Source organism: Dermochelys coriacea, chromosome 4 (assembly GCF_009764565.3).
Source record: "Dermochelys coriacea isolate rDerCor1 chromosome 4, rDerCor1.pri.v4, whole genome shotgun sequence".
Taxonomy (NCBI): domain Eukaryota; kingdom Metazoa; phylum Chordata; order Testudines; family Dermochelyidae; genus Dermochelys; species Dermochelys coriacea.
This window is the reverse complement of record NC_050071.1, coordinates 89,705,853-89,721,765: the sequence shown is the minus strand read 5'-3', so window position 1 is coordinate 89,721,765 and position 15,913 is coordinate 89,705,853. Positions and strand designations below refer to the sequence as shown.

The following is a 15,913-nucleotide window of genomic DNA, read 5'->3' as shown; positions in this document are numbered from 1 at the left end:
TGGGGTCCCTGGGGGGGGAGCACTGAGGTTACTTAATGAGGGCAAACAGCAAGTAATAGGGCAGATAATCCCCAAAGCTGGTGGATATTACAATACTTAGATTTTCCAAGCCAGCAGAAAACTGCTTCTATAATACCTTACTGGATGCACAGAAGCCAAAACACAGTTCCCTTATAGCACCCAGACTCCCAAGTCAAATATGATGAGGATTAATGAAAATCTTATTCATCATATAATAAAGTTCTATCAATCCCAAAGGATCAAACACATTACCTCCCAAGTTAATGAATATTTTAGATCTTACCCAAATACACACTTACATCCAATTCTTATTAACTAAACTAAAATTTATTAAAAAAGAAGAGAGAGAGAGTGTATTGGTTAAAAGATCAATATACATAAATATGTAAGTACAGTTTCTGAGATCAGTTTTATAGTAGAGATGGTGAGCTTTGGAGTTGCAAAGAGTTCTTTCAGAATTAGTCCATAGGTTATAGTCCAATATTCATATTCAAGGTGATCCAGATGGGACTGGAGATCTCAGTCTGGGTCAGCAGGGAATAAAGCCACAACATGCTGACTGGGTCTCTGGTAGCGATGCAGCCAGACAAGGGTCGGCTGCCCCTGGGCCATTCTTACCTTCACCTCAGGTTGTCCCTGGAGTTACCTACAAAAGGACAGGCCCAACAAAGAAAATAACAGAACGCCACTAACCATCATCTTCAGCCCCCAACTAAAACCTCTCCATCGCATCATCAAGGATCTACAATCTATCCTGAAGGATGACCCATCACCCTCACAGATCTTGGGAGACAGGTCATACTTGATTACAGACAGCCCCCCAACCTGAAGCAAATACTCACCAGCAGCCACACACCACACAACAGAACCACTAACCCAGGAACCTATCCTTGCAACAAAGCCTGTTGCCAACTCTGTCCACATATCTATTCAGGGGACACCATCATAGGGCCTAATCACATCAGCCACACTATCAGAGGCTCGTTCACCTGCGCATCTACCAATGTGATATATGCCATCATGTGCCAGCAATGCCCCTCTGCCATGTACATTGGCCAAACTGGACAGTCTCTACGTAAAAGAATAAATGGACACAAATCAGACGTCAAGAATTATAACATTCAAAAACCAGTTGGAGAACACTTCAGTCTCTCTGGTCACTTGATTACAGACCTAAGAGTGGCTATTCTTCCACAAAAAAACTTCAGAAACAGACTCCAACGAGAGACTGCTGAATTGGAATTAATTTGCAAACTGGATACAATTAACTGAGGCTTGAATAGAGACTGGGAGTGGATGGGTCATTACACGAAGTAAAACTATTTCCCCATGTTATTCCCCCCCCCCCCCCGCTGTTCCTCAGACGTTCTTGTTAACTGCTGGAAATGGCCCACCTTGATTATCACTACAAAAGGTTTTCTTCCTCCCTCCCCCCCCCCCCCGCCGCTGGTAATAGCTCATCTTAGACGATCACTCTCCTTACAGTATGTATGATAACACCCATTGTTTCCTGTTCTCTGTGTATATAAATCATCTCCCCACTGTATTTTCCACTGAATGCATCCGATGAAGTGAGCTGTAGCTCACGAAAGCTTATGCTCAAATAAATTTGTTAGTCTTTAAGGTGCCACAAGTACTTCTTTTCTTTTTGTGAATACAGATTAACACGGCTGCTACTCTGAAACCTGTCACTGTAATGAGTGACTAATCTAATAAACAGATAATCCATGCCATTTATCAGTTCAGGGATATACAAAAACCACTTCAGAATTTGACTGGATATCCTGAGTAATGCAGAGTGCTTATGATATACAAGGAGGAAAGCACCTCTTGTGGTCTCTCCATAAATTAAAGAAATAGTTATATAGCACTTCTGCTGTTGCCTTGTTACTTTGTGATGGTCCCAATGCCCCTTTGTTGTGAAAGTATCAGCCAGAATTTCTCTGTGAGGATACAATTCATGGAAGTGGGAACTGCAGTCCTATCAGGAATCAGCCACTCTTTTGCTTAAATCACGGAAGTGAAAACTGATTTGATTGATGTAGCTTGAATTCCCATAGAAACCAAGAATGTCAAGTTGCAACCAACTCTGTGAGCAACTGATAACGCTTTCTTTAATTAATTCTCTTATTTAAAATAAAAACCCAAGTCTTTAGTTTCATCTTATCTCTTAATAATTAGTTTGTTGAATCTTTGTATTTTGCATGCTTGTCATTGTTCGAATAAAAACAAAAAAAGTAAAGAAAACCAAATGTGTTAGCAAAGTGCAGTACTAAGTGAAGAACTTGCTTACTGTTTAGGTATCTTATTTTCAGGATACAGAACGTTCAGCAGGATTTCTTCAGGTTAGTGAGTAACGTAGCTGAAGTCAATGTACTTAGATCTACTTACTGTGCTGTCTTTGCTGCGGTCCGTCGACGGCTGATGCTCTCCCTTCGACTCCTCCTGCGCCTCTTGCCCTAGTGGAGTACTGGAGTTGACAGGAGAGCGCTCGGCTAGACGCTGCCTGTCGATCCAGGGGGGTAATGTAGACAAGCCCTAATTAACAAATGCAAGGTGACCTTAGTTCTTGGAAGATAGAATAAGGGATGCAAATGAATTATCAGGCTGAAAACAGAATATATGTGCTAAATAAGTTAAGTAAATAGGTCAGTAGACTAAGAAGACAGAATGGCTGAGCCAACTAAGGGTTGAAATTATTTCAAAATTATTCTATTCAAATTTTCTGAAGCTATTTTATACATTTGGTCTTCTGTGTCCCCACTAAAGTATGTGAATTCAGCGGAGTGCATCCACAGTAGCATCGAATGTCAGAGCGGTGCACTGTGGGTAGCTATCCCACAGTTCTCGCAGTCCCCACCGTCCATTGGAATACGGGTAAAGCTCCCAGTGCATGATGGGGCAAAAACATTCCCACTGGTGTTTCTGGGTGTGTGTCATCAGTCGCTCCTCCCTTCGTGAAAGCTATGGCCAACAATCGTTTCGTGTCTTTTTGGAGTGCAGACGCCATATTGCTTTCAGCAGACAGTGCACCACTGCTCTCCTGCTACTATGAATCCACCTCTCGTTTCCTCTCATCTTCCTGTGTAGTCTCTACTATCTACTCTCTCTCTTCCTCATTGAATGCTACTGCTGCCAACTCTGCTCGGCCATCATGAACCAAGCAGCACAGCTTCCGCCGCCAACTCTGCTCTCCCGCTATTGCTGAGCTTCCGAGCTTCTCCATGTTGTCTGTCCTGGGCTCCCACCTCTGTGAAAGCTACAGAAGACAACCATTTACCCCCTTTTTTTTGGCTACCGTGAACCAAGCAGCACAGCTTCTGATGCCACTCTGATCTCCTACGTTTCACGCCCTTTTTCCAGAATTACCCATGTCATGGTGCCTGATCAGATCTCCTCTGCAGTTTTGACCATTGGAAATACCTCGCACATTATCCAACCGTATGTGCAGTACCTGCAAAACCGGGCGAGGAAGTGACAAAAGCCTGATTGCTATACTGATGAGGACATGGACACAGACATTCATAGAAGCATGGCACGTAGCGATTGGGAGATCATGGTGGTATTGGGCCAGGTTCATGCTGTGGAATGCCGATTCTGGGCCTGGGAAACAAGCACAGACTGGTGGGACTGCATAGTGTTTCAGGTATGGGATGATTCCCAGTGGCTGAGAAACTTTCATATGCGTAGGGCCACTTTCATGGAACTTTGTGACTTGCTGTCCCCTGCCCTGAAGCGCAAAGACACCAAAATGAGAGCAGCCCTCATAGTTGAGAAGCGAGTGGCCATAGCCCTGTGGAAGCTTGCAACGCCAGGCAGCTACCGGTCAGTCAGGAGACAGTTTGGAGTGGGCAACTCTACTGTGGGGGCTGCTGTGCTGCAAGTAGCCAGTGCAATCATTGACCAGCTGCTATCAAGGGTAGTGACTTTGGGAAATGTGCAGACCATTGTGGATGGCTTTAATGTGCTAGGGTTTCCTAACTGCGGCAGGGCAATAGAAGGAACGCATATCCCTATCTTGGCCCCGGAACACCGGGGAGGCCAGTACATAAACCGCAAGGGGTACTTTTCTGTGGTGCTGCAAGCACTCGTGGATCACAAGGGACGTTTCACTGACATCAATGTGGGATGGCCGGAAAAGGTGCACGATGCTCGTATCTTCAGGTACTCTGGTCTGTTTGAACAGCTGCAGGAAGGGACTTACTTCCCAGACCAGAAAATTACTACTGGGGATGTTGAAATGCCTATAGTTATCCTCAGGGACCCAGCCTACCCCTTAATGCCATGGCTCATGAAGCCGTACACAGGCATCCTGGACAGTAGTAAGGAGCAGTTCAACTATAGGCTGAGCAAGTGCAGAATGGTGACAGAATGTGCGTTTGGATGTTTGAAAGCACGCTGCACAGTTTACTGCCTCAGTTAGATCTCAGCACAACCAATATTCCAATTGTAATTGCTGCTTGTTGTGTGCGCCACAATATCTGTGAGAGTAAGGGGGAGACATTTATGGCAGGGTGGGAGGTTGAGGCAACTCACCTGGTGCCAGTTTCGTACAGCCAGACAACAGGGCGATTAGAAAAGCACAGCAGGGTGCGCTGCACATCAGAGAAGCTTTGAAAGCCAGTTTCATGACTTGCCAAAGTACAATGTGACAGTTGTGTTTGTTTCTCTTGAAGGTACCAGCCCACATGTATATGAAAGGAAATAAAGTCACAATTGTTTAAAAACCGTTCTTTATTATTTGTTGCACAAAACATTGAGAGAAATCAGAAGCTAGACGGGGGAAGTGGGGGGTATTGAGTTAGGGGGTTGGAGGAGGAGGGAAGGACAAGTCCAGAAACCAAATAAAAATTTAGGATATGCCAGATTTCTGCTGCTTGTGCAATTCTTTGGGGTTGACTGTGTAGCCTTCCCCCTCCTGCACCACCCCTGGGTTCTTGGGCGTCTGGGTGAGGAGGCTATGAAACTTGGGGAGGAGGGAGGATGGTTATACAGGGGTTGCAGCAGCAGTCTGTGGTCTTGCTGCCTTTCCAGCATTAGATCCACCATAGAGCGGAGCATGTATGCTCCCCTATGAGCTTGACCATAGCATCCTGCCTGCCTGCTCTCATTGCGCATGTCCCTCCCCTCTTCGGCCTACACGACTCCGCAATTGTTTGCCTCCACGCATTCAACTGGGCCCTATCAGTGCAGGAGGACTGCATGAGCTCAGCAAACATGTCGGCCCGAGTTCATTTTTTCTGCCTTCTAATCTGGACTAGTTTCTGGGATGAAGTAGATAGGGGCCGCATTGAAACATTTGTACCTGCTGCGGGAGGAGAAAAAGGAAGGGTAGTATTATAAAAGATACATTTTAGAGAACAAAGGGGACACTCTTTCTCAGTGAAACAGGCAATTCATAGTACACAGCACATATTCTTTCTGTGCAAGGTCTCATTTTGCCTCTTATACTAAAGTGCCTGCCACTTTGATGAGTAAGCCATCACATGCGGCCGGGCAACAGAATTCAGCTTTCAGGCAGCCATGGTAAGCCCTAGAGGCACACGGGATTCTGCTTCTTCTGCATTCATTTCAATGCTTTCAAACTGCCTGACCCCCTTTCCCATAGCAAGCCATATAAAAAGTGGGTTTGCCATATAAAAGGATGGCCTGTGGGCTCTCTGGGATGATCGCTTCACACAATGATGATGATCCCTCCCCTGCCACCCCCCCACACGCGGCTTGGCTCCGATGAGGCTCTGAGCAGGGATGAGCCCTTTAAACTAAATATGAGCAGCCCAGTGCATCTGGCTTCCCCCGCACACTCCACTGCATCACTCCGATCAAGCTCTCACTCACCAGAAGTGCTTTCTCCAGGGTCATGGTCTGGGAGCATGCTTTGGGAGTAGGGGGAGGCTATTGGCTCCAGTTCCTGTTAAGAACAGTTAAGAACAGTTCCTGGCTGGTGGGGGGGAAAACAGATTCCCCACTTGCTGCCTGTGCATTGTCCTCCTCATCCTCCTCTTCATCCTCCAAAAACTCATCCTCCTCACTCCGTGGTACTCCCCCCTTGCAGGTGTCCATGGACAGTGGTGGAGTAGTGGTGGCTTCACCTCCCATAATTGCATGCAGCTCTTGGTAGAAGTGGCATGTAGGGAGCTGTGACCCAGAGCGCCCGTTCGCCTCCCTGGCTTTTTGGTACGCTTGCCTGAGCTCCTTGATTTTTGTACAACACTGCTCTGTGTCCCTGGAGTAGCCTCTTTCCATCATGGCCCTGGAGACTTTAGCGTACGTATTTGCATTTCTTTTTTTGGAACGTAGTTCTGCCATAACAGATTCATCTCCCCAACATGTGATGAGATCCAGGACCTCCCATTTGGACCATGCTGGAGCTCGTCTGTGAATCTGGGACTGCGTGGTCTCTTGTGATGGTGGTCTCTGCATGGTCGCCTGTGATGGTGGACTGTGCTGATGGTGACCAAACAGGAAATTCAAAAGTTCCCGGGGCTTTTACTGCCTACCTGGCTAGTGTATCGGAGTTGAGAGTGTTGTCCAGAGTGGTCACAAGGGAGCATTCTGGGATAGCTCCCAGAGGCCAATATTGTCGAATTGCGTCCACAGTACCTGTAACCCAGAACTACGGTCTCGATTTTAGCGCTACTCCACTTGCTGAGGTGGAGTACAGAAATCGGATTAAAGAGCCCTTTAAATCTAAAAAAATGGTTTGGTCGTGTGGACGGAATCAGTTTTATTTCGAAGTAACTCGTCTAATTCCGAAATAATTGCATACTATAGACCAGGCCTAAGATAAGAGGGAGAACACCCAGGGAACTACCTACTACGAACTAGATAACAAGGGACAAAATAACTTGGCAATATAGAGATGAGGCAAAGAGAAAGTCAAACCATGGACAGTACATGGACAGCACATGCTGCACAGATATTGGTTCCAACGAACCCAATCCAAAAAATGTGTGATGCAAAGTATAGTAAAATCAATGAAATGTATAATGTACATTAAGGGAGAGGGTTTCTCTGTAGCTTTGGAGTTGTGATATACCCTGTATCCATTCCCCATGTGTTTGAGTCTGATCAACTCAGTGCTGCACTACTGCATGCCAAATAAAGATGCCTGAATGACAAGAGCTGGAGTTGAACTGAGTTCTTGAGAAGCTGAGTAGAAAGATCTTCGAGGGAATCCCAACATTAGTGGTGCCATGACTTGACTTACTGGTCACTCTGAGGCTTCTTTTGTATTGTACTGTTTTATCTGTAGGTAATACATTTGGCTAAGTTTGGTTAGCTGGTCTCTTGAACATTCTTAATAAACCAGAAGTGTAGTCAAGCAATTGATTATCCATATTAATTAACAAATTGATAAGCCAGGAGCCATTAGCCAAGCATTCATCAAACTAATTTGGCATGGGTGTGTAACCTGGCCATTTGGATTTGGGATAGTAATCTCTAAAGTTGGATTTTGCAGGGAGACTTGCAGCATTCTACTCTGCGGGGGAGGGGTGCAAAATATATAACAGCGCTACTTAGGCAAAACACCTTGAATAAATGGTTAATACCTATTGCTAAATGTTTTACTTGGCAGAACACCATATATAACGCATGGAAAATAATAAGGAAGCTCTTGAATATTTTGTAAAGAAATTTGTAACTGTCCCTGGGGTTTCTCATTTATGTGGAATATGATGTATAAATGTATCTCCCGGCATTTATGTTTGTTCTCTATGTAAAATAGAAAAAAGGAAAAAAGAAAAAGAAAAAGGGAGACTAGGGGATTGTTGGATAAAAAGCAGCTAGCAAGAAGAAGAGAAGTTAGGCTGGTAGAAAGAGGAATCGAATGGTCCAGGAAAAGTTTACTGCAGCCAAACTGGGCACCACAGCAGATCACTTAGTGTGTAGAAAAGAGAGAGAAGAGTTAAAGGAACAGGTTCAGGTTTTTCGGAGGCAGGTAGCAGTGCTCACTCTCCTCCTAAAGCCAGGATAAAACTCAGAAGTCCTTGCTCCCAGCCTACTAGACCCCATTCCCCTCCCCAAACCAGTAATATAATTTTCTTTTTCTAATATTTTTATGGATGTTTCCAGTGTTTCCTTTATGTCCTTTCACAATTCAGACCTTCCTCTTTGCTTTTTCACTTATATTCCTCACTTGGCTCAATTTGCTGAATTCCCTGTGGATGTCTGTAATTTGAAATGCCCTCACAAAAGTCAATTAATCTCCCTTGGATCTTGTCTCCCTTCTTTCCTACATTGCTTCCTGAGAGCCTTTTTGGGGCATCCCAGGCTATGAATCACCTTTTTACCACCTGCCTCCAGCATGAGGGAGTCTTGCCTGTGCTAGCCAGATGTTAACCAGTCAAACACTCTTCTCTGGTCTAAATCAGTCCTGCTTTTACTCTGCAGGTTGAAAATAGATGCGCCCCAGGCCTCAATTCCCTTCAAAATGTCCTTGTGTGGTGTCTAGCCACTGACCACAAGATTCCCACAGAAATTCCAGATCTTCTATTCCCAAAAGAATAGTGTAGCCCAGTGTATGCACATCCTTACCTCTAGGGCACCCCCTTCTGCCTGTACACAGCATTGCAGGGAAGTTTGCTTCTCACACTCCCTCTGGTGGCCACTTCCTGGACCACAATGGTTAGCCCCAGCTGGTCTCTTCTCCAGACTGTGGTACTTTGTCTTCTGCGGCTTGGCCTTCTGGTTAAGAGACACAGCAATTCAATCCCCTTTTGGGGTTCAGCTCTAACAAAAAAGGTCTTTCACCCCGATTGGGCTTCTACCTAATTCTCTGTTCTCATAGACTCTAGTTCAGGGATTCTCTCCACTCTAGGGCCCCATCACAGGAGTTAACCTTATTCCTGCAGCTTTATTTCCTGGCCACAATTAGTCCTAAATTACTTTGCTCCAGGCCCTGTAGGGGGACCTCTCCTGAAGTCCACCCCCCCTTTGAACTGAGCTTTCTCAGCTCCTTATACAGTCTAGTGCTACCTCCTCTAGCCATGAGGCAATTAATCCCTCACCTCCCAGGTGTGGAGCATAACAAATTAGATTCTCTAGATTTTCAGGTGATAGGGTTAAGCTGGTTTTACCTTAGACCACTGCTCCTGTATCACACACAGCACTTGAGTTGAATTATAGTAAAACAAAAGAAAATTTATTTACGAAATAATGGAGATTCAAATAGAAACAAGTGCGAGTTATGGAAGCAAATGGTTACATGTAAAACAAAATAATGAAACATGAACTAGGGCCTACACTTAATAGTCACCTTTCCAGCTAATAAAGTAGATTCTCATCCTTTTACACCAGGCTTCTGCCCCTCCCTCTAGAGTCTGAGCTCAATGAACAATCTAATCTGTACATCTATTCTGTCGGTGATATCAGCTGCTTCTTGCACAGATGCTGGGAAGTAATCTCCGGCCGCCACCCTACTGCCTCAGTGCATCATCTCAAGAAATATCCTTGGGCAAAGAGGTGAAATAACCTATTATAGTCATCTGCATCTTTACCCCTTACCATTTTTCATCAAATCACACATTTTATAAACACCCTCCTCAGGACTCATTATTAGCATGCTTCTTAAAATTTCTAAACCTTAATTGATACACCTCTGGGTGATCTGAAACCTTTTTAAACAGTTTTCTTAAACTTTTCATAAATCAGTACCCCCCCCTTGTCCATATCCTTAAATATTTGTAAAGTTTTACCAGTTTGGGAATTAAATATGGATACTTTGTGTTCTTTAGGAATTTTGTGCAATTCATATATTCTTTTATGTACTCCTTTGATGTACTCCTCAACACAATCTGACTTCTATAGACTGGGCACAGTTCATCCCAGCTGGGTGTTCCTTGGGGTGGATTGCCTGCTGTCTGAGGGTCTGCGTCTCCAGCATCCTGCACTCATGATCCCTTTCCTCACGCTTTCACTCCTCCAGCTCCATGGCTTGGTTATATGCAGCTTCTTAGAACATAAGAATGGCCATCCTGAGTCAGACCAATGGTTCATCTAGTCCAGAATCCTGTCTTCTGATAGTGGCCAGTGCCAGGTGCTTCAGAGGGAATAAACAGAACAGGCAACCACTGAGTGATTCATCCCCTGTTGTCCACTCCCAGCTTCTGGTAAACAGAGGCTAGGGACACTTCTTCCAGCTCTGGTGCATCCTTGTGGTCCTTGGTGATGATGTTCTTTTTTTTTTTCTGCTAATTCCAGTGTATGGGGCTGTACCCTGGCCTTGCCCAGCTCCAGGATAGTCACACTGTGGCGATATGAGGCAGGTTCCCAGAGTTATTAGGCACACTCAAGGAATTCGGTTACCCTCCATATTGCTTGTCCTATTCTTCAAGTAGGGCTTTCTACCCATCTGCAGTTTTTTTCTGCAGCAAATAAGCAGTGCTTGGCACATAACTCTTCTACTTCATGGTATATTTAGCGTATGCTTCTTTGCTCGTCCTTCCTTTTCTACTGTTCTATTGTCTTACCCCCCCCCCCCAAAAACAGAACACAATAAATAGTCATTTTTCTTTACCTGTTTCCAAACTTCACATGTTTGAATATCTCAGTAACTGGTTTATAAGTGCTGGGAGTGTGGTCTTTCGTTAGCTAGCAAATGGGGTACTGATCCAGCTGACTATGTTAGGCTCTTACTAGATGCCTCCCTATGGGAGGGGGGAGCAGACAGATGCTGGACACAGTATTGGTAGATAATACTCTAAATCAGGGATGGGCAAACTTTTTGGTTCAAGGGCCACATCTGGGAATAGAAATTGTATGGCTGGCCATGAATGCTCACAAAATTGGGGTTAGAGTGCGAGGGGGTGAGGGCTTCGGCTGGGGGTGCGGGCTCTGGTGTGGGGCTGGGTATGAGGAGTTTGGGGTGGAGGAGGTTGCTCCGGGCTGGGACCAAGTGGTTTGGAGGGCGGGAGGGGGATCAAGGCTGGGGCAGAGAGTTGGGGTGCAGGAATGGGTGCAGGCTCCGGCTGGGGGTGCAGGCTGTGGGGTAGGACTGGGGATAAGAGGTTTGGGATGCAGAAAGGTGCTCCATGCTGGGATCAATGAGTTTGGAGGGTGGGAGGAGGATCAGGGCTGGGACAAAGGGTTGGAGCACAGAGGGAGACTAAGGGTTGCAGGCTTGAGGCAGCACTTACCTCAAGTGGCTCCCAGAAGTAGCAGCATGTCCTTCTGCAGCTCCTGCATGGCGAGGTGGGCTGCATGCTGCCCTGTCCACAGGCACCCCTCTCACAGCTCCCATTGGCCGCAGTTCCTGGCCAATAGGAGCTGCGGGGATGGTGCTTGGGGTGGGGGCAGCATGCAGAGTGGAGCCCCTGGCTGCCCCTAAATGTAGGAGCCGGGGGGGGGGGGCATGCTACTGCTTCTGGGAGCTGCGTGGAGCAGCCCCCGACCCTTCTCCCTGGTTGGAGTGCCAGAGGGGGACTATGCCACTGCTTCTGGGAGCCGAGTGGTGCCCACCCCTGCTCTAAATACTTTTATTGATTACAATATAAACCCCACTCACTTCATATTCACACCCCAAGCATACTGCACCAAAGTCCAGCAATTAGAATGAAGTCTCGATGGCCAGTCGAGGTTCACTCCAATCATAAGGTGTGGGGAGCCGGCACTATATGCCTCTTCAAAATCAGTGCTCTGGTTCGATGTCTGACTCCAAATTTCAGATATGTCAGGTACCTATTTATAGAGCAGTTTGAGGCATCATCAGCTCTGTCTGTTTACTAAGCCTTTCACCCATAACTCCAGGAAAGCAATTCCAGGCAGGCCACCATAATCCAAGATGTTCCATTTCCCCCAATTCTTGCATAATAGCACAACTTGTGTTATTTTCTTCCCTGATAATTCTTCATATTCCCCATGGACATTACAAAATTGTTTTGCACAGACAGTCCTTGACTGCTCATAACCTTAAATCCATACTTTAGTTGCCAACACACAACTCTCTTACTCATGTCAAGCATACTGCATTCATACTCGGCCTCAATGGCCTATAGCATATTACAGTGTGTGTGTGTGTGTGTGTGTGTGTGTGAGGATTCCCTCCCCACTCTGAACTCTAGGGTACAGATGTGGGGACCCGCATGAAAGACCCCCTAAGCTTATTTCTACCAGCATAGATTAAAACTTCCCCAAGGCAAAAATCTCTATTTGTCCTTGGACTGAGGTATGCTGCCACCACCAAGTGATTTAGTTAAAGAATAAGGGAAAGGATCACTTGGAGTTCCTATTCCCCCAACAAAATATCCCCCCAAACCTACACCCCCTTTCCTGGGGAGGCTTGAAAAATAAACAAGGTGAGCACAAACCAGACCCTTGGGTTTGTAGGACACTAAAAACCTAATCAGATTCTTAAAAAACAGAACCTTATTATAAAGAAAAAAAAAAGTAAAAGAAACACCTCTGTAAAATCAGGATGGAAGGTAATTTTACAGGACTATCAGATTCAAAACACAGAGGATTTCCCTCTAGAAAAAACTTAAAAGTTACAATAACCAGGGATAACTCTGCCTCTATCTAGCACAGGGAAAATTCACAAGCTAAAACAAAAGATAAACTAGTGCATTTCCTTGCTTTACTTACAATTTTTGTAATCTAGATGCTTAGTTCAAGTAGGGCTTTGGGAGATGTATTTTCCCTGTCCTGATTCCTCGCTGACTCGGAGAGAATCAACAAAGAGAACAAAGCAAAAACCTTCCCCCACAGATTTGAAAGTATCTTCTCCCCTTGTTGGTCCTTTTGGTCAGGTGACAACCAGGTTACCTGAGCGTCTTAACCCTTTACAGGTAAGGAGGGATTTTATGATATACTTATCTGTATGTTTATGACACACACCTCAAATCATAGACAGTGCTGGACAGCCTGCTCCACACTGGCTGTGATTTCTTCCTGGAGCTCTAGGAGAAAACAGAGTTAATAAGACACATACACCTCTAGACATACTACGGATTATATAGAAACCAAAAATATGTTCCACATTTCAAGAATGATTTAACCAGTTGATTCTGGGAAACTTTCATGGGAGAGTGCATCAGCCACTTCGTTAGAAGTTCCTGAAATGTGTTGTACTTCAAAATCAAAATCTTGGAGAGCTAAACTCCACCAAAGAAGTTTTTATTTTTGTCCTTGACAGTATGAAGCCACTGTAGCACAGCATGGTCGGTTTGCAGGTGGAAACTCCATCCCCAAACGTACGGGCGTAGCTTTTCCAAAGCGTACACAATGGCATAACATTCCTTTTTGCTGATTGACCAGTGGCTTTCCCTCTCAGTTTTTTGTGAGAAACACGACAGGATGTGTGAATAAAGTGAACAACTGTCTTGTTAAGCGTGAATGAAATAAAAGTATTGCAAATGTTAGGCCTCAAACTTCTGTATACTGCAAAATGCAAGCCTTGCAAAAATAAAGCTAAGCTTGTGACTTGTGGTCAGGAAACGAGGTGACCAGATAGCGATTTATGCTGACTCCTATGTACTTATCAATCCAAAATTACCCACATTCAAAATCTAATTGGCTACAGAAAATAAATAGGCCTCAATTATACAAACAAGAAACAATTGGACATAAAAATTAAATATGCATCTATTATACAATTAGGGCAACCACATAAACAATGTGTCCCACTCTGATTGGTTGGTTTCTTCTAAAACACAGCCATCAGACCAGATAAAAAGGATGAAGGCACAGGAGTGTGTGTGTGTGTGTGTGTGTTTTCAGTCGTACCTGACCCACACCCCCTGAAGCGAAGGGATGTGCACTTTGACTGTCTGTACCTGGCCAGTACAGAAAGTGGCCAACTAAAGGGGAACATATTTTTCAGACGAATGCAGGGTAAGTCTATGAAGTAAAGAAGTCTGGTCGCTCGAGTTGAATTGATCATAGTCTTATCGATACTGTAGTACAAAATCAATAGTAGATGGCTGATGCATAATAGCTTTGCATGTGTTATTGCTTGTCTTTTACATAGTCCTAGCAAATGCATGTAGCGCTGTCGTTCATCAGCTTTATGTTGCCTTTAAAATAGTTTCACACCAGGAATATAGGGCTGGTGAATAATAGCTTTATTTATGCTTGTCTTCAGGGCTTTTATTATAACCTGCCAGGATCAGCATATGTAGAGTCACTGTTCAGGAACTCACAATGGTCCACAATATTACATGTACTTGTGCTTGTCTTCAATATAATCTGCCTTTTGTATTAATCCTTATTCAGTGCTGGTCCTTGATTTTCCTTTTCTTGTTTTGTTTATGCTGTTATTATAGTCAGAAATCATTAAAAGACTTCCTTGAGAAATAATAGTATTTCTTCCTTGTTTTATATGGACACCACTTAACCTCATTACATCTGTGTTGGGTGGTGGGAAGTAGTGAACACTACGGGGTGAAAAAGGGCCCCGAGGCATGCTTCCTTCTTCCTTTATCTCTGCAGAATGGAATTCTTGATCCGGTCCTTCCTGCATTAAAACTGCTCCCACACCACGCTTGGACGCATCTGTGGTTACTAGGAACCGTTTGTCAAAGTCTGGGGCCCTTAGCACAGGGTCAGACATGAGTGTCGCTTTAAGCTGGTTAAAGGCCTTCTGACACTCTTCAGTCCATTGAACGGCATTTGGCTGTTTCTTTTTGGTTAGGTCTGTCAGTGGGGTGGCGATTTGGCTGTATTGTGGTACATATGGCTGCAATATCTGGCCAAGTCTAAGAAGGATTGGACTTGTTTTCTTTGTCTTTGGGACAGGCCATTTTTGGATAGCATTCACTTTGGCCTGTAGGAGGTTGATAGCTCCTTGACCCACCTGGTGTCCAAGGTAAGTCACTCTGTTTAGGCCTATTTGACATTTTTTAGCCTTAACAGTTAGTTCTTATGCACTCAAAGACTTTTTGCTGATGCTCCACGTGTTCTGCCCATGAATCAGAAAAGATGGCCACATCATCAAGGTAGGTGATTGTAGATTCTCCCAATCCTGCTTGGAGACTATCTACAAATTTCTGGAAAGAAGCAGGTGCATTTTGCAGCCCAAAAGGGAGCACATTAAATTCAAACATCCCAACATGGGAGATGAAGGCTGACCTTTCCTTGGCAGGTTCATCTAGTAGTACTTGCCAGTACCCCTTGATTAAGTCCAAGGTAGAGATGAACTGGGCATGTCCCAGTTTCTCCAATAGCTCATCTGTACATGGCATTGGATAGTTGTCTGGGCGAGTTACAGCATTTAGCTTATGGTAGTCCACACAAAAGTATATCTCCCTATCTGGTTTGGGAACTAGAACCAGTGGAGATGCCCATGCACTGCCAGGGAGCGGATTACACCCATCTGTAGCATGTCCTGGATATCCCATTCTATAGCAGTTTTGGCTTGAGGAGACGCCCGGTATGGTTGGACTCTTATTGGGTGAGCATTACCTGTGTCAATGGAGTGGTATGCCCATTCAATCAGTCCTGGGGTGGTTGAGAACATCGGCACGAAGCTAGTGCACAGTTCCTTGATCTGCTGGTGTTGCATACGTCCGAGGGTCATTGAGAGGTTCACCTCTTCCACTCCACCGTCACATTTTCCTTTGTAGTAGACACTTTTAGGCCACTCAGCATCATCTCCTACCTGGGCTGTAAACTGGAAAACCTTTAATTCTCTGGAATAAAAGGGCCTTCGAGAATTAACATGGTACACCTTAGACTTAAGGTTTGAGGTGGGGATGTTATGAGATAGTTAACAGCTCCCAGGCACTCATGGACCGTGAATGGTCCTTCCTACAATGCTTCCATTTTATGGGCCTGGAGTGCCTTCAAGACCATGACCTGATCCCCTACTTTGAAGGAATGCTCTCTGGCATGTTTATCATACCAGGCTTTTTGCTCTTCCTGAGCATCTTTTAAGTTTTCTCTAGCAAGGGCTAAA

General features: G+C 45.0%; 1 long non-coding RNA gene across 1 annotated transcript; it reads right to left on the bottom strand.

Annotated features, from left to right (window-relative positions):
- Window positions 1-4,925: 4,925 nt before the first annotated feature.
- Window positions 4,926-13,092, bottom strand: LOC122459860. Its single transcript, XR_006280810.1, has 3 exons — window positions 12,852-13,092; window positions 9,497-9,509; window positions 4,926-4,936 (listed from the first exon to the last, which is right to left on the bottom strand). It is a non-coding gene; the product is annotated as an uncharacterized LOC122459860 (long non-coding RNA).
- Between the last annotated feature and the right edge of the window lie 2,821 nt (window positions 13,093-15,913).